Source organism: Crocodylus siamensis, chromosome 13, assembly GCF_052110815.1.
Source record: "Crocodylus siamensis isolate JL-2025a chromosome 13, ASM5211081v1, whole genome shotgun sequence".
Classification (NCBI taxonomy): domain Eukaryota; kingdom Metazoa; phylum Chordata; order Crocodylia; family Crocodylidae; genus Crocodylus; species Crocodylus siamensis.
Genome location: NC_143407.1, coordinates 2,852,740 through 2,871,290, shown reverse-complemented (window position 1 = coordinate 2,871,290; position 18,551 = coordinate 2,852,740).

Below are 18,551 nucleotides of genomic sequence, written 5' to 3'. Positions count from 1 at the left end.
ACTTTTTCTCCTTCAGCGCAGCAAGAGGGAAACGAGTTTCATGCAGCGTTTGCATTCCCAGTACCTGGCCATGCCTGCACCCACCAAAGCCCCTGGGTTCTGCTCCTTTCTCAGGACGCTGGTTCAGAGCCCCTGGGGGTGGTTTCTGCACCTCGTATGCTCCTGGATGAATTAAAGGGGATGACTACATCTAACGATTGTGCTCGGGAAATCCTACTGCACAGGTCTGACTTGAGATGCAACTGGACTGGATTCAGACCCTTGGGCCACAAGGCAACATGCAAGTGCTAGGTATCATTAACCAGCACATTCCTACTGGGAAGAGTAAACGCAGACTGCAAGCAGCCCAGGGTCTACCACCCACATCCAACTCGACAGGCAAGAGGACCAGGAGCCGATTGCAGACCATCCCAACCCAAACCGCGCCTGATGCAACACTCTCAGAGTGGACGAGCAATTGGGATTCCCACCTAAAAACTTCAGGCCCACCACAGCATACAAGTGGGAGGACCAGGCTGTAGACACAGAAGATCCTGCCCCCCATCAGACCAGCTGAAGAAGGGGCTGTAGCCAAGTGGTGATATGTCAGCGAGTTGCCGGTTGCCAGGAGAGCTTTGAAGGCTTGTGGTTGCACCGTGTTATGTTGGGGTATGTCTCTGGGACATGTAAGGGAGCGTGAGTGGGGTAATAGTCAAACCAGGACACCACTCTAGAGACTGAAATGCTTTAAATAAAGCCAGGTCATCCGATTCAGATAATGTTCCCATCCCCAGAGAGGCTCGGAGGAGCTGCAAAACAAATTATAAAATAAAGAGGGAACCATACGTACAGGAACAGCTGAGCCTTGCAATCATCTCCACTGCCCTGAGGAGATAGCAGACAGACCACATAGCTACTTATGTGGCTTCTCCGCTCTTCCATATGGAGCTCCCGAACAATGCTCCCCTACTCTGAAGTGGGTGCAGGTGCTGAAAGCTGCTCTTTATATAGCAGAGGCAGGCTCACATGACTAGCTGGCTCTAAAAGCTACAGCCACACAGACGTGCATTTCAAATCAGCACAGCTTCTTCAGGAGCAATGGAGGAGTAAGATCCTGACCGTCCCTGAACAGGAGAGGCCAGTCTCTACTTCCCAACCTCTCCAGTAAAGGCTTTAAATCAATGCATCTCGTCCCTAAACTAACACGCCTACAGCCTATACCCCTTAGTCAAGGCATACCGCTCACCAGGTATCCGGGAATAGTCAGGGGAAGAGATTAACGCTACTGAAGAGGCTCCCCAGCTGCCCCCTGCCCACAGATCACATGCCTGCAGCCAACTAAAACCATTTAGGGGAAATAAAAAAAAAAAAAAATCTCTTCCCTGAAGTCTCTATGCCTGTTGAGGAAGACAGACTCAGTGATGCACCAGAAAGGTCCTTTCCCTTGGCAGCAGACTAGACAGGTGCTCAGCAGGTTGCTGCTTGCCCTCTTTGGCCCCTGTTGCTTTTTCCCTTTGCAGAAGTGTATGTTTGAGAAGGGCAGAAAGGAGATAAATTAAGCCCGTGAGCTCATTCCTATTGCTCACAGGCAGTTTAAAGGTATTTCTCCCCTCGAGGGGACTACAACAGACAAGAAATCAATAGTCTCCCCAAGGAGAAAGCAACCCAGTAGGCAGCGAATTCACCTAAGAGGAGATTTTCCCTGTCTCCATGTTCCCTGTCGCTCAGGAAAGGATTTCCTTGTTTAAGCATGCTCCCTGCAATTCTCCAGCAGGAGGCCCTGGCCCAGCTCAGGCCTTGCTCCCCTTTCCCCTCAACTGCTTCACTCATAGCTAGATTTTATTTTATTTTTTTTGCACCGGTAACACCAGGCCGATGCATGGAGTGGATGGAGCAAGCTCCAGTTCCACCGCCCAACGCCAAAAAAACCTGCTCAATATAGACCTCTCATAGCTAGATTGAGTCTGGGACTGGGGATATTTAAGCACCCTGAAAGGCTATCTACAACACAGCTATTCAGCTTGGGACAGGGAAATGAGGCCGCTCTCTGCACAGAGCAAGCTCTGCTCTTTCGTTATTCTGCCCCCGCTACATTTTCTGTGTCTTGCCTTCACAGCAAACGCCACTAAATCCCATTACAAATACCAGCCTTGGCTAAACGCTCGTCCCACTAATGCAATTTCTCCTTTCGTGGGAAGCCGTACAAGGCGGGTCAGAGCATCTTAATTGCTCTCTCCTCTTGGCTGGACTGTCGGCATCCTGCATTCTGGTTATTATTTATTGATGGCCAGTTGTTGTCAAGATGGAGAGTCTCTCTCCGGCTAATTACACGATTGCTGAGCTAGGGGAGCAGCCCAAAAGGGCAGCAGAGGAGGTCACACATATGATGCAGGTGAGGAGCAAGGGTCTTTTTCAGGGTGTGCGCAAGAGCAAGAAGGCACCAGCCAGGATTCACCTGGGGTACGGAGGCCAGGGAGTGCAAGCTGATGAATGGTCTGTTTGCCTAACCAGTTCTCTGGTCACGCAGGTTTTAGGCAACAGCAGCTTCATACCTGAGCCAACTACAGGTAAAATCCTTGTGTCAAGTTGTGTTAACCCATGCCCAAGGCCTGTGACAATAGCAGTACCTGGAAATTGCAGGAAGCCCTTCTGTCACTGGAAGCATACCAGGCCTTCACCATAAGTATTTGTCACTAGGAAGAGAACACACGTGTTTGTGGTACACTCATATTACACACCACACACAGTATGTCTGTACTTGCATGTGCATTCAAGAGGTATGTGCATGTGGCCGATCTGGGTTTGATGCCAGCATCTTGCATAGATGTGCTTGTTAGCACGTGTGTCAGTGTTTGATGCTGTATTTGTGTCTTCCACGCAGGTCTTATTTGTGTCCTACATCCTGTGGCTCCGTCCACGTGCTGCTGTGTGCTAGTACTGGGCATATTTGTTCCTAGGCCTATGTGTTTGTGTATGTGTGTACTAGGCTTCGGGCATCTTGTCACTTTATTTTGAAAATATGTCTCCATGTCTCTTCCTTGCATTTGTGGAGCATTTGGTGCATTGCTGCCTCTTTGTTATATGCACAGATCCACATTTGTGAAGCTTGTGTGTGCAAGCGGTGCGTGTTTGTGCTTTCTGGACACGCCACACCAGTGTTCTGCATACAGGTTTAGATGTGCATCTTCTTCTTTTGCATATTTGCTTGTGTGGTCTGTTCTGCACACGTATACTAAGGGAAAACTGAGAGCACTGCACAGCACGGCATCCCTTTCAACAGTCTCGCATCATGAGCTGATGGCAACCTGCTTTACAGCCACGTGGGCATGGGTGCCCAGTGCCTACATGGAAACTATATCTCACTTTGCACCAGGGAGTCTTTTCTCCAGCTGCCCCCAGCACAGTGGTAACCACCAGCAGAGAGGTCTGGTGCAAGTCACTCTGGATAATTTACCGGCCAAATGATAGCGAACAGAGAACATAAAGACGCCCTGAGAAACAGAAAGCTGTTTGCGTAGGAAACAAAACTGGGCAGGACCCACATAAAAAAGAGCCACGGAGCCATAATTTATGGCGGCATCTCCCCCCACAGCTTTGTGGGAAGCTGACATCCTGGGGCACCAGAAACAGAAGCTTGACTCATCCTGCTACAAATCAAACAGGATGGTCGTGGAGTCCTTTAGTGCTCCCCACAACCCTCTGCCTGCCCCTTTCCCCTCCTCTGCGAGCATCCCCCTTGGGGCATGCCATTCTGCTGCACCTGGCAATGGCAGCCCCGAGGCCCCGCGTCGATAGGGGTCACGAGATGCCGTTTATGCGCCGTCTCCCAAGCGCTGCCGAAGCTGGCTGGCCTTTGCGGGGCACGTGAAGGCTATAAACAAGATGCAGGGCCTTAAACCTGTTCTGCCCGTGCTCCCGTTGGTTGAAGCCAGGTAACAGACATGATACTTTTACCAGTACGGGGGATCAAAAACCAGGCTGTATCTGGAAGATCAGCTTACAAAACCAGTCCATACCCATAGCAGAACAGGAGCTCGGGGCACAGCGTGGTTTAAAAATGGTGGAACCTGCTCTAAGATTTGTTGTGTATTTGTGTGCGTTTCTGGTCACTTCTGATCTAACCTACGCTGCTTACAGAAAATGGCACCACTTAGACCGATTCCACCTCGGGCTTTTTAAATGCCTGTTCCTAGCCCGAGAGTAACCGAGCATGAGGGAAGTAGAAGGGAGGAGGTCTGCCCCACTCTCTGTATGCATGCACATACCCTTTGCTATCTTCAGTCATTTCCCCTGGGAGAGGAGGGAGTTGCTACCCTGCCACGGCCAGTTCTAGCACTTGCGTCTTGTGGGAGGTCAAGGCAAACCTCTCCCTGTATAGAGGGTGGGCTCTGAGCCCACTGTAAAAGGCGCTGGGGGCCTCATCACCCATAAACTATGTAACGAAGATGAACTCCACCTGGAACAAGGGCTATTAGGGAAATGGCTTATCATGAACGGAGACAAAAACTGTTTGGCAAAACGAAGGCTGAAAGAGGATGCGATTCGTGTCTGCTAATGCATCAGAGCAGGAGAACAGCTAGGTTCACTGAGAGGCAGAGCTAGTGCCAGAATTAATGGCTCCAAACCAGCCATGAAGACATTTAGGCTGGAAGTCAGAAGTAGGTTTCTAACCCAAAGAGCAGCATGTTGTGGGACAGCCTCCCACCTACAACCCTCCCTTGTTTTCAGATGGAGCTCAGTCAGTCCATGCAAGGGACCCGAGCTATCCAGGGACTGCACTTGGTGACCCATCCAGTCCTGTGCACCAGTATCAGGTCCAAGGGCTTGAACCAAAGTCTGAACCCCCACCAAAAATTTTAACTGCTCCAGAAATGCACGCACATGTATGAGAGGTAGATGCCACCTCCTGCACGTACAACCCTGAGGTGAACACTGAACCAGCAGGAGTGTGGACACGCGTCTGCCTTGTAGCATTAGGAGCTCCTGCCAACACCAGCACATGACACAAGTAGCCTCCAAGCCCTAAAGGCCACAGCCTCCACGAAGCAAGGGGTGCTGCTGCCAGAGACCCCGCAAAGTGACACACGTGCAGCTGCTGCGTCATGGGGAAGCTAGACGTCATGACCCACCCGTCCTCCAGTTACACTCGCAGGCCTTACCCTGGGGATTTCCGGGGTTTCCAGGAAATTTGACATCCCACTCTGTGGAAAGGGTGGCACGAAGCCGCACTAAGACACAAGCAGGGTGGGAAGAAGCCGTGCCTCAGAGTTACAGCACCTTCTCTGGTGCCCCCGGTCAGGATCAAAAAGCACCGCCGTGCTAGCTGCTTCTCACCTGCTCTCCACCCATCCGCATGGGTTGGGGCAGAAAGAGCAGCACCCCGAGGAGGGGCTGGATGGTTCCTATGGGTGCGCTGAGCCTGGGGCCCCTTCATTATCATAACCAAGAAAGTTGCCTTGATAGGCCTGATCCTACAGTGACTAAACCTGACTGTGCAAGGTAGGGACTGGGGCAGAGCCTGATGTGTGGAAAGCCTCACTGGGCCCCCCGCCCATCCCAAGCTATAGAAATGCTGCTTCTCACCAGGGTTCAGCCCCATGCATAGGTTTAGAGCATCCTGACAGAGCCCTGGGACCTGAATAGTGACTGGATAGTCACAGGACCAGGCTCAGAGCCCCCTCCGAGCTCCTACCACCCTCCTTGCAGGGCAGAAAGATGCACCGGCTATACCGCAGCTGCAGCTGAGGCTCCGGGCCATAGCTTGCAAACAGCTGAGCAGCCTGTGAAGCTGGGAGGCAGGGAGAGGGGTCTGCTGTCTGAGCCTGGGTATTGGCTTTTTTCCTCTTTGACAAACCCCCATGCTTCAGAGCACAAGGGTCATGAATCTCTGCACCACACACTCCTACACGTCTTCCCATCTTCCCAGCCCTCAGCTTTTCATACGCTTGCTAAGACCTGGATAAAGTGGCTTTTATGCCTTACCTCTTGTGTTTTTTTCTGGGCATTTGCACATGTGCGCAGCAGCAGGCATTACTGCTCGGTCTGTAATAGCTCTCCCAAGAACAGGCAGACAAATCTCTTCTTCCACATGCCTGTTCAGGCCACTCCACAGGAGTCAGGGAAACACCATCCAAGAAGCCTGCTTCACAGCTGAACTGGATTTAAAACAGCTGCTGGAAATTGTGGGGAGAGAAGAGAGCACCATCTATAGGCTCCCAAGGATAGCACGCCGCGCTCAAGCGGGGAAAATTTCATTCATTAATGCTGATGCCAATTGCTGACAGCTTTTAGCTACTAGCATCATATCTATCCAATGCAATATTCAACAGAGCTAATAATTATTCAGCATAAATCACTACAATAGGAGAATTGCAGGCAGTTATTTCAAAGTGATTGTTTCCACTCAGTTATTACCTGTGACAGTAACATCAAATAGTCAAGCCCACATGTACATGTGAAGCTGAGTGAAAGATCAATGGGAATAGAACCTGCACTTTATGCTATTCTTCCTCTTTAGAAAATCCTTGTCAAGTAATTTTTCATAGGGTTTTCTCTTCTTTTTCCCTCTCTATTGGTCATAGTATTTCCTTGGAAAACTGAAGGGATTTTTCTTTTCCCATTACCAATTTTGCCCTGTTCCTCACCAACACATACCATCGGCAAATGCAAGTTTTTGTCTCCACCCCGTGATTTGAATGAAGCCAAAATTAGCATGGGATAATTTTTTTTTTTAAACTGAAATATGTTTTCATTAAGTTCAATGACAGGAGAACAGAACGTCTCAGACTCCTGAGTTACAGAGTGTCTTGTTACTGTCAAAAACACAATTGCCAGCAATTCCTGTGCTGAGCCTGGATATCAAAAATTGAAGGTTCAGATAATATGCCATTTCTAACCAACCTCATGAGGCACCTAAGAATAGCTCCTCTGTAAAAGGGCGCGATGGAGAGAAAAGGGGGAAATGCAAGGATTCTGCGAAGCGCTAAGAATATGTACTAAGGTGTCTCTTCTGCAAAAAGCAAAGCATTTCTTGAGATATTTCAGAGTCTGTACTTTGCTAAGTCTTCATGCAAATGTGAATCTTAATCGTCCTTCCTGTACTAATAAGGAAGCACCTAGGTGCATATTTGATGTTTCTCTTCAGCTTTTGCAGCTCTACTAGCAATTAGTAAGGAGAGAGATCGTGTATACATGTGCGACTTCCCTCTACTGGCTACAATCCGAACTGCTCAGCTGCCTGTCCCCGACCTGATCATGCCGATACCAGTGGTCTTCAGTGATGCTACCCCAGCGAATAAGGCACTGGACTAGGTGCCAGGAGACCTGGGTGTTAGTCCAGGCTCCAAGGCTCAACTGTGGTGTCATCCAAAGCAGCAGCCTGCCAGCTTGGCCATCCAACGGCTGCCTGTCAGAGCTGAGTGTGCATCTTGCCATGTATCTGACACCACACAGAGCACATGGGGCCTCGAGCTCAGCTGGGACCCCCAGGCACTCCTGCCTTGCCAGCAATGGCAGCACAAGGGTAGCTTTGTGCTGCTGGGGAGGGTGGGTGCATATCTGAGCCCCGCTGTTACTGTGAAGTCATATGTGGCCCTGGGTCCTAGCCACAGCCTCAGCTGGTGTAGAGCCGACTAAGTTTTATGGACTTCGGAGCAGTTGCTCTGAATGACGGCATCTAAGCATCTGGCTCGTTATCACTGGCTGAAGCCTCTTTGCATCTCAGAATTACCAATACCCACTCAGGCCCAAAACCTGCCTTCACTTACCCCCCCTGCAACAGCTAGACCTCAACGGGGACAGGAGGTCAAACCCCAGATCTGCCCTCTTTAATTCTCTTGCCCTGCAAAAGGGCTAATTTCACTTCTGCTGTGCCCGCAGACAAAACGCATGTGATGGTTAGACGTGGTACGCACAATTACTTGTGTGGGACCAGCACACATCAAGCCTTATTACCATCTTTGTTATCATCTTTACAAGTGTAGTCACCGAGTATGGCCACAATCATGTCGAGCAGAATAGCTTCCAGTTTGGGTGATTATCGAAGCGACCGTGAAGGAGCAGCACGCCAGATATCACCATTGTTAACGGGCACGCACCTTTATCCAGCCCCAAAAGTGTCCCTGTAACTTGACTAGGAGGCATCTACATGGTGCACAGACCTTCGCAATCCTTTTTTTAAGGACCCTGCTGCCTCCTAATCATTTGCACTCCTCAGGCTGCACATTTCGTTTAAAAAAGGCAATGGAAGAAGCACAGACAGTCTTCAACAACCGCATGCAAGGTAGGAGGGTCCAAATAAGGGACATAGGAAGGGGCTATAATTTTGCTCTGAGTATTTCTTTTGAATCGGAAACAGTTTGGCTCACACTGGGTAAAACTGTTTAAAGTGCCTCCATGATTTGGACTCCCTGCTTTAAAAGTGACAGGTACTTTGGGAGCCCAAATGGCTTTAACAGTCTGAGATTCATCAGGTTCCTAATGGCAAGCATTTTAAAGAAGTGCCTAGGTAATATTGGAACTTGGCAGGACATTTTGAAAGGAGATTTAGATGCCTGAATGACATTCATGTCTTAGAAAAACTCCTCTGCAAAAGTCCACTGGAAGTCAATAGGATACGAGCTCCAAAAATCCCTTAGGAGCTTTTCTATATTTTAGTTCAAGTTGCTTAGTAGGAGGCCTTCCCACTCCCCCAAACAAGAGCTGAGGCTCTACTTTAAGATTTTTTTGCTTACTGTGAATATGGTTGTAGTATATAAAGTGCCACAGTGAGACTGCGATGCATTTCAGGCACACATGGGTAGCGCCTTCAGAAGTTTCCCTGCCATGCACCTCTTCAGAGCCATCCCACTAGAACCAATTTCAGTCTCTGTGGTCCGCTGAGGCTCTTTTCCAAGCCCACCCACGTGAAAATATCAGCCGGGAAGTGGGCAACTGGACCGAAACCAGACCGAGGCTGTCAGATGGGTCAGGAGTGAACTGGGCCAGATCACAATTAGCTTGGCTGAGCTTCTCAACGGTGACTGGTGATTTCAAGTGCTCCTGGCTCAGGGCCCTGAAGGCAGCACTCAACGCTTTCTCACCACTCAAACACCCAGGTCCCTTCCAGCCCTAATGTCTATGAAATGTATGAAAAGCCCCTGAAACACCCTATTAGGCTCTGCCTGCAATTACCCCCTTAAGCTATCCTGTCCCTCCAGGCTGCTTTCTGCTGAGGTCTAGCAAGCATCTCACGAGCTCCGACGTCTCTGCAGAACGGAATTTAAAACAAGGGTGAGTTTGTGTGTCTGAACAGGTCACTGCGCATGGGCAGAGACCTCGGGACAGGCTTTGCCACGTGACTTACTGAGCAGGGCCGGCTTGTGCATTCACCCAATGGACTGGAACTGATCAGAATGAGCTATTACAGGCCATTGAGTCAATTATCGACTAACTAACGAAGGAGTCTCTACACAGCCTGTGACATGAAACAGAAGAGCAGAGTTACTCTAGCTTGTCATGCTAAGAATTTACAGCTTAATGGATTTCCTCCGGGCCAGATCCTGCCCTTGCATGTAAGCGGGAGGCAGGGTCTTGGGAAAGGGTTACAGCAGGACTCAGGAGAAGGTCGCTGCTCAGCCTGACACCTCTGATGTCACCTGTTTGTGGGCTTCAGCTTGCTCTCCTTTCTTCCCTTCCCGTGGCAGGTGGCCAAATCCCCCCACCTTTTATTTGCTTGCTGTGGTGAGCCAAAGCTGAAGCCTCAGAAAAGGCAGTGGGGTCTCCCATCATTATGTACGAGGGGCTCCTGCTATGAACCAGGACTCCATCGTTTCGAAGTGCAGCACAAGCAAAACATAAAGGCCCAGGCTCCCCGACAAATTGCCAGTTTGGGCAGTCTACCAACACCAAGAGACCCTCCCCTGGATGCTGGCTCCAAAAAATCACTGAGGAGCTTTTCTATATTTTTGTCCAAGTTGCAGAAAACTTGGGACTATTTTAGTCCAAATTAGGAACAAGTTAAGTGTGACTAGTTAGAAACACAAGATCTCCTGAGCTATAGCCACAATCCAATGCACCTCAGAGACAAACCAAATATGCCCTGAAGCCGCAGGCTCTGCCAAGTCTGAAAAGGTGGGTGTTACTCTCAGCAAGTGACTCTAGGGATAAAACTGTGCATTACTCATAGCACTCGCTTGACATCTCTATCATCCGCCACATCATCATGGAGAAATGAGCATTTTAGACCTACTGTCCTAATGAACACAAGCAATGGAGCATACTGTCAAGACTGACTGGAACTAGGATGATTATCATGCAATGCTGTCGCCTTCAATGGTCCTGTATCAAGTGTGTTGCCATAAGAAATAAAAGGGTTTTCTAAAATCCTAGTTGCACTTGCTTTCTCCAACTTGGTGTGGGAATCAAGATCTTTAACAGTGGGGGCAGGAAGAAAGCAGGCTAGAAATCCTTTTATTTAATGGTTGCATTATTGTTAATCTTTCTGCTGCAAGTTCTATAAAGCATTTTTGTAAGCGACTGAGAAATGCAGAGCCCAAAGGCTGCTTATCATTTCAGATCCTTTCACTGGATTGCCAGCACTTCTTCCCAGGCTGCTTTTTGGAGGATGAGGTAGGGTGTAGGGACCTTGACTTTCAAACAGATGCTCCAAACTTTAGAGAAACCCTTTTCCCTCGCTACAGCCCAGTCTGGCATCCATAAGAAGGGAAGGTGCAGGCTCATATTAAACAACATTCATGCAAATATTGATAAAGAGCCATTAAGAATATGGATCCATCCCCCCCCCCCCCAAAAAAAAACAAAACAAACAAACCCCAAAACAAAACTACAGGTCTTTTTTCATTTACACTGTGATTTGGCAGAACAGCTCCTGGTCCAATCCGTCTCTTCAGAAACTCTCCTTGACTGTTTCTGCCCGTGTACATACAAACGCACGTGCACTACCACCACATGCTCCGCAGAAGAGCCAGGGGTCCACCCCAGATTTCTGTTCACAAACAAATGTCTCCCCGCACAAGCTACCTCAAAAAAATGCAGAAAAGCCCGCTTTGAGTCATAAAGACATATCATAGGGAAAGATTTATTCTGTGTCTTTAAATTGTTATTGCAGAAAGGTCTGTCAGGTTTAATTGAGGTATTGGATTATGTATGATAAGTGTACCGAGGGAGTTTTTGCATTACAGACAGATGTATAGAGGACGACCTCCTCCAGCTCCTTTCTTTAGCTCAATACCCGGCAAGGGGCCCAAAGATATTGGGGGATTAATGTTACAACAGAGGGAAAGAGGCCGCCTTTCAATATATTTTAGCATTTTATTTCACCAGGGCACCAATTAAACATTCCCTTTCTGAACAGGCTAGAGATTAAAGCAGTAGCAAGGCAGTGAGAAATCATCCCTTTGTAGCTCTGTCCATGCAGCTTGCTCACCACCTCTTCCCCTCACAAATGATCAAGAATAATATACTGAAACTGAGAAAGCACTTAAAGTAACTTTTATTGGGGGGTTGGGAGGGCAGGATCAATGCCCCCCCCATCGGCATTCCCTTAATGAAAAGGAGGTCAGTCTTGGTGACTCCACAAGACTCCAACCCCAACCCTTCAAAGGACTCGGGATCAGGTCCTTGAAGCGTGTAGGGTTGGACCCTTCAGGTCCAAGGTCAGTGGATGATAATCAGAGCCTTTCCGGCTCGTGCTGGAGAACAAGTTCACCAAGCGGACCATTAACGGATCACGCTACAATGCCAAAATAGGACTTTATTCAATGCTGGGTGGGTGGCTTGCTTGCAGAGAAGAACGGCTGCACGCCACCCGTCCCGTCAATGGCTGACGTAACACTTCAGTGGCACTTGGCCTCAGACCGGTCTTCTGCACAGAGCGGCCAGTGCATGTCCATACAAACTTGGGAGAAACTCTTCTGAACAATGACAGAGCACAGCCCTGGTAGGAGCTTACCCCAGGTTTGCTAAGGAGGAGGCCCCCCGAGGAGGCTCATTCAGTCCCTAGGCTCAACTGAGATTGCTGGCCAAGGGATCATTGCGGTAGTGTCTGCGGGGTGGGCTTTATCGTTCCTTCTTAACATTAGATTCCTATTTCATTAGCAATGGCAACAACTTTTCACCAGCACTGAGTTGGGATGGACTCAAACTGGAAGGGCCAACTTCTCGGCTTGTATAAATTGCTATAGCGTGGTTGAGGTTATTTACATCAACTGAGGATTTGCCCCCATAACGTCCACCATGCACGCAGCATCTCATTAACATGTTCCTAAGCCATCAAGTCATCATGCTCCAGTCCTTGAGTCTACCAAGAAGGGTTTCAGCTCATGGCTTAGCCTGGCCTGGATGCAACTTCTCCTGATTGCCTTGCATGACAAGGGATGGCCCTAGACTCATAAGGAATGGAAAAATAAGGAAATCCATCAATCAATCTTTGAACAGCATGCCAGCCAAAGAAACAAATTAAGGAAAACAGCCAATGAAGAGCTGAACGCTGTGACTGACGTTGTAAACAGCCCCATGTGGTGGGCAAGCTGTATGGCCTGCTGGTCGTATGTACAAGCAGACCAGACACCCATTTCAAAGTGAAACGGACTGGATCAAAATTAGACACAGCGGATTACTGTTCCCAACTGAAATCCATCTCTGTCTCTGCCAAGGCCCACTTCCAGCTCTTCTCTCTTTATTTGGAGAAGCTGAAGGTTTAAACAAGAAAGTTTTCCTTGGCAAAATATTTATTGGCAGCGCAAGACAACCAGCTAAATATATCAGCCCAGACAACGGGAAAGGACCACTTCCAATTACACACGCTTAGATATTTCTGTTACACTACTTCTCATATTTTCTGGGCCAGAGATGGAGCTTGGGGGAAAGTTTGGATTGGCTACAGGGGAAACCAAAGAAATAATTCTGCCAACATCTGACGAACTTTTTCAGATTTCTGAATGATTCTGGCACACAGGTTTCTTCAGCCTTCCATTTCCCTTGGCATTTTCAGGGCTTGAATTATTTCATATGGCCTCGAAAACAAATCCCAAGTCATATTTGTTTGTCCAGTGCTGTAATTTCAATTTGCACAGAAACTAAAACACCGAGCGCCTTCCAAATGCGCGGTTATCAAGCAGTGCTAGCTAGGCTAGTACTGGTGCTTCGTGCTTCGCCACTGATGCATGCCTGCGTACCATACGTGTCTTCTACCCTAGCCAGGGTCCAGCTTTCATGCTAAACACTTGCGCGCCAATACTGCTTAAATCATCCCTATAGCCATTTACCCTGTAAGCCAAGACACAGCTCAGGGTCCTCTGAACCCGAGCCTTGAGCGATCTGCCCTCCTAAAAGAAATGAATCATGTTAAGGCCTGGGTTGGAAGGTAATGGCAATGCAAGAGGTCTGGTGTTCAAGCTCTTCACTAGGGAGAGGAGGTCCTTGACTGTGGGCGGAAAAGAAGGGACCAAGCTGGCTGGATGGTGCAGCTGTAACACGGTAACCTGAGCAGAACTTCCTGGAGAGGTTAGGAAGTGCTTCTCTATTACGATTTTCCTGGTCTGCGATCCACAGACCTGCCGAAGACTCGCGAGAGTCGCTCACTCCTGGACCACCACACACCGTATGAACACGGCCCCTCTGGCCCTCACCTTTTCCAGACTCCCCCTGCTCTACCGTGGGCAGCAGATGCCTGAACACAAACAGAGATGGAAGGTGCGTTAGCAAAAACACGTTCAATGCACACCTTTACATGGTGGAGCAGAGCGTAGCATACAGACCTGGGGAGCAAAGCCTGCACAAGGGACCCCGTTTCATGTAGCTATCTAATCAAAAACAACACGCACAATTACAGGATTCATACTGGCATTTCTGGACTTTTTTTGGGGTGCTTATCCCTGTAGGATCTGCATCTCCTCAGCAATTGCCAAACCACGCCAGCATACAGCAGAGCTGCTGCAGTGGTTTGGCCTACTGTTACAGTATGGTTTTCTTGTCTTATAGAGGGCTATTACAAAAGCAGCTAGAGGCTTCAGCCAAAACTGGAGTCTCACTTTGCTATACAGATACAGCAGGAGATGGCACAAATCCCACAGATCTTCAAGTTTAAACCCTGAGTTACCAGTGCATCTTTACTAAGAAAAATACCCCACTGTATGCTAAACCTGAAGTATCTACTTAGTGGTATTCAGTAGTATTGAAGCACCTATCTAGCATTAAGCACATGCTTAGTAGTTTCATTGAGTAAGGATGGAGTACTGAACTGGATCCTTGTAGATTATGAACTGGAGCCTTTTAGATTGAGATTATGAACTGAATAAAGATGAATTGAGAACAATGCTCATTAAGCATTTGGCTGAATGAGGTTCTGAACATGTAAGGCTAGGGAGGGATTATTTTTTATTATTTGATTTTCTTTTAATACACACACACACTATATTTTACACACACACACACACACACACACACACTCCTATACCTCACTGATCCCCAATTTAGAGATGAGGAGCTGCAGAACAATGACTGACCTAAGGTCCCAGAAGCAAGACCGCAGCACACATGCTAATGGGGCCTGCATCTCGGCGTCCCGTGCCAGCACCAGCACTGAAGGATTATCATCCCTCTCGTGTAGCAAAAAGTAGTGTTTTCCATAACAGCACAACATTTTCCTCCCTCCTTGGTTTGTCACAGTCTCCAGTAACAGACCTTCTACCCGACTCAGAACAGGAGAATTTCAAGTCAAATACAGAAAGTTTTACACGGGCTCAGACAAAGAAAGGAAGGAACAGGCCCCCCCCCCCCCCACACACACACATACTTCCCCCATTAAATACGAAATCTTTATTCTAGGGCATGATTTCTCAATGTTTTCAATATTATTTGTACTGTGACAGTGCCTACAACCCACAGACCAGAACTACTACACCAGGCTTCGTACGCACGCGTGATAAAAAAAGATGACCTTTGCTCTGGACAGTTTACAGCATAGCGTGTACAGATTAAATTCTGCCAAAAGGGCTCCAAACACCCATTTACTATAAGGATACTGCAGGTTATGAGACTATCACTGCTTCGTGGAGAGTACAAACTGATTTGGACTTTTCTACCAGTAAGCTCCTCTTTCTTCTTCAGTTCATTACAGGAAAAAAATTGAGTATTATTTCACAATGAACCACCGCCTCGCTTTCCCCTGCAAGAAGGATGCCGACATTGCTGTTTAGTCATAAATGATGATGAAGCAAACAAACACAAAATTAAATAAATCCGACTCACAGAAAACCTCCAAAACAAACAAGAAGCTTTAAAAAACATAATAAAAAAGACCATTTGTTTCCTAACAAAGGAAACAACAAAACCTGACAACAACAAACCCCCAAAACCAACCACCAACCAAACAAAACCTTCTTTGATATTAAGAGAGGGCAATTTGTTCTCATGGGCCAACGAACATCCAAATATTTACAAGCAGTTCTCAGCAGAGTGATTGCAGTTAGGCCTGATGCTATTGTGTATGGTTTTATATATTTATATACATATATATGTATAGCAGAGAGGTACTTCAAAAAGCAAGTAGGGTCTATTCATTAGCACAGATTATTTTAGTGAAATCTATTTTTCACCCTCTTTAGAGCCATGTTTTCTTTTATGTTAATTTTGTGCTGGTTTAAAGTTGAATTCTTTGATCTGCATCATCTTTAGCCTTAATTTTTTTTCCTTCTCCTCTTACTAGGGAAATGGATTCCAATCATTTGCATTTATTGCTGAGAATATACAGCCTCATCTGTAGCCTTTAGTCTGACTGAATTGCTTTTCTGCTTCACGAGGCACACGGCATCGAGGTGGAGCATGCCCCTCATCACTGCTATTGTCAGAAATAGCCCAGTCGCCTCCTCGATGTTTCTCTAATATTTATCATATTGATCATATAAAAATGGATAATAAGCAAAATTATATTACTAGACGCAATGATCTGATGCATCTTACAGACCAAATCAATCACTTGAGGGGGAGTGAAAAAGAAAATGGCTCTCTCTCAACTATTTCCAAAGTTGATTTTCCTTGCAGATTGGAGGATTCTCATTAACTGAAGCACCCTAGAGAGGGAGCATGAAGACCAGGTGTGGGGATGTGTGCCTGCCATGCCAAATCTCACTCCTTTGTAAAGCAATGTTCTCATTTTTGGGGGGTTGTTTTGGGGGGGGGGGGTTCTGTTTTTTTTTTTAAAGAACAGTCAGTCTCAGTGGTAGGTTATTAACATGAAGTGACCAAAAGAACTAAGCCAAGTGTCCTGGTCCAGCTGCCCCACACCGGAGCTCGTGAGCAAAGAAATCAGCAACAACTACAACGTAGAAGAGCGACAGGCTTCAACACAGTTTGAGCTCCAGTTCTGTCTACTTTGTTCACCGCAGACTCCAGCCTGTGTACTACACCCTAGATAATGGCGGGGAATGCAGCAGTTGAATAATATGCTGACAGATACCTGAATATTTCAGTACTGATATTGCATATGCTTGGCCTGGATAAGATGGTACCAGCTGATCAGAGCTGTGATCAGATTAAATAGGTTACCAAGCCCCCAGGTTATCTCACTATTGTGACCACCTGCAGGACTAGATGCCAACTAGAGAGGTAAATACCTGCAACTATTACCCTGCCTCCCCAGAAGCATTTATTGATATACACTCTGTTAAGAGGAAACTTTTCCTGGGTAGACAGATGCTTGTGCCATGCTGCGAATGGCAGTGATGACTGCTTTTTTCACTCCAGGTCTCTTTCTATTCCTCCTCTCGCATCTGAGTCTGCAAAGTGGGAATTTTGCAGACAAAGCCAAGATAACCGGCTTGCACGGTGCCCGGTCTTTCCCCTGGAAGTGTCACTTCTGCTAAACCAAACCACAGTCAGGCCCTCCAAGCTCTGGCTTCACTTAAGTGGGCACACGTGCAGAAACACAGCTCATTCAGTAAGGAGGTGGCTTGCCCCAAAATATTGAAGCAACTGGGGCTGGTGGTGGGAGGGGAAGACTGTCAAATCTACCGACTGCAGTGAGGTGCCCAACTCCCACTGGTTGTCCATTAGGCACCTAATGACCTTGTTCTGTTAGGCATTTGAAAGTCTCCCCCTGAATGAGATTTAACAAGGTTGTAAAACAGTTGGTTTTAGCACATCGTTGCAGATGCTGTCGCCACCACTCCCACCAATCCCATCAGAGGCATTTCCACCTAGCAACAGTATCCAAGCTAGCAATTAAACCATCAGAATTGGTGGCTGTGGACAGGTTGCGAGACCAGCCAGAGAATTTCTCAATCACTCTTGTGCTGTTTAGAGCAGGTCCTAGACACGAGTGACAGGAACAAAGAGGCAGGAGGCAAGAGGGGAATTGATAAGAGAGAAAAGCTTGCCTGTGGATGTCATGGGAGCTGGCTATTCACACCCAAATGCTAGCTGTTTTCTCTGTAATCTCCTGTTGTTAAGTCTTAGGAGATGAGAAAGGAAGGTGTTCTGACTTTGGAGAGGTATAGGGGTATAAAGGTATTGGGGTTGGTCCCTGCGGTTCAAAACCCTCCTGTAAGGTGCTGAGTCCTGCAGACACTTACATCCACGCTGAACCTAAAGCACTGGATGCCCCCCCGACTTCTTTATGCTGCTGAGCAGACACCTTTCTCCCCTCACTCAAGGTTACTTGGGTAGTTTGAAGGAGAGAGATTTACAAATCCATCTAAAGGCCCAAGATACAAACCTGGTGATCCCTGTGGGTTGGCTTCAGTTAGCCCATGCACAAACCCTTAGATCAGGTGCATGAGTCACAGGGTGGGATGTGCCAGCCTTTTATGCAGGGGGTCAGGGTTGGGTGGTTCCTGCAGCTCCACTGAGCTTCAGCTGGGTGGAGTGGACAAAGCCACAAAGCCCATTGCTCCTGCAGACCACGCCTAGACCTCCCTGATCATCAGGCCTTATACCCCCGTCATGAGAATTAGCTTATCTTCACATCTTTCATATAAACTCCTTAGCGTCTCCAAGTGACATTAAAGACCTTGACAGGCATGCTGGGGAGACCCCCAATTTAAGAGTCTGCATCTTTTCAGTACAGGATCGATGTGCCTGCTAAGTTGTGAAGCTCGTGCATCCTACTGATATCAAGCACAGATACTGAACAGCTTTGCTGACAGAGATGGACTTGGTCACATGCTTGAGCTCTGTGCTAAACTGGGTCATAGTAGAGATTTCCATGCACAGCCAGGGAGAGCCTGAGTCTGCATCTACCCTTTGATGTCTAGAGACACGGCCTTTAGGCTAACAAAAATCCTCTGGGGTACCTCCTGCCCATCCTGGCCTATTTCAGCTCTCACAAGAGTTTTGCTATACCCGTGACAGATGCTGCTGCTTTCAGATGGAAGCAACACTGGGGCCTCACCAAAGACAGATGAAACTGAGAATCTGCGGAAAGCAGGGCCAAAGGGACTCAAGGGAGGCAAAAAATGCATGGAAAGGAAGGAAATGGCTACTGTCATTGTAATGCTTCCCAACCCTAGCACAGGACTCAGCCCAGGATCTCAAAGCACCCTGCCAAGAGTGAAGGAGCCTTACAGCATGCTTCT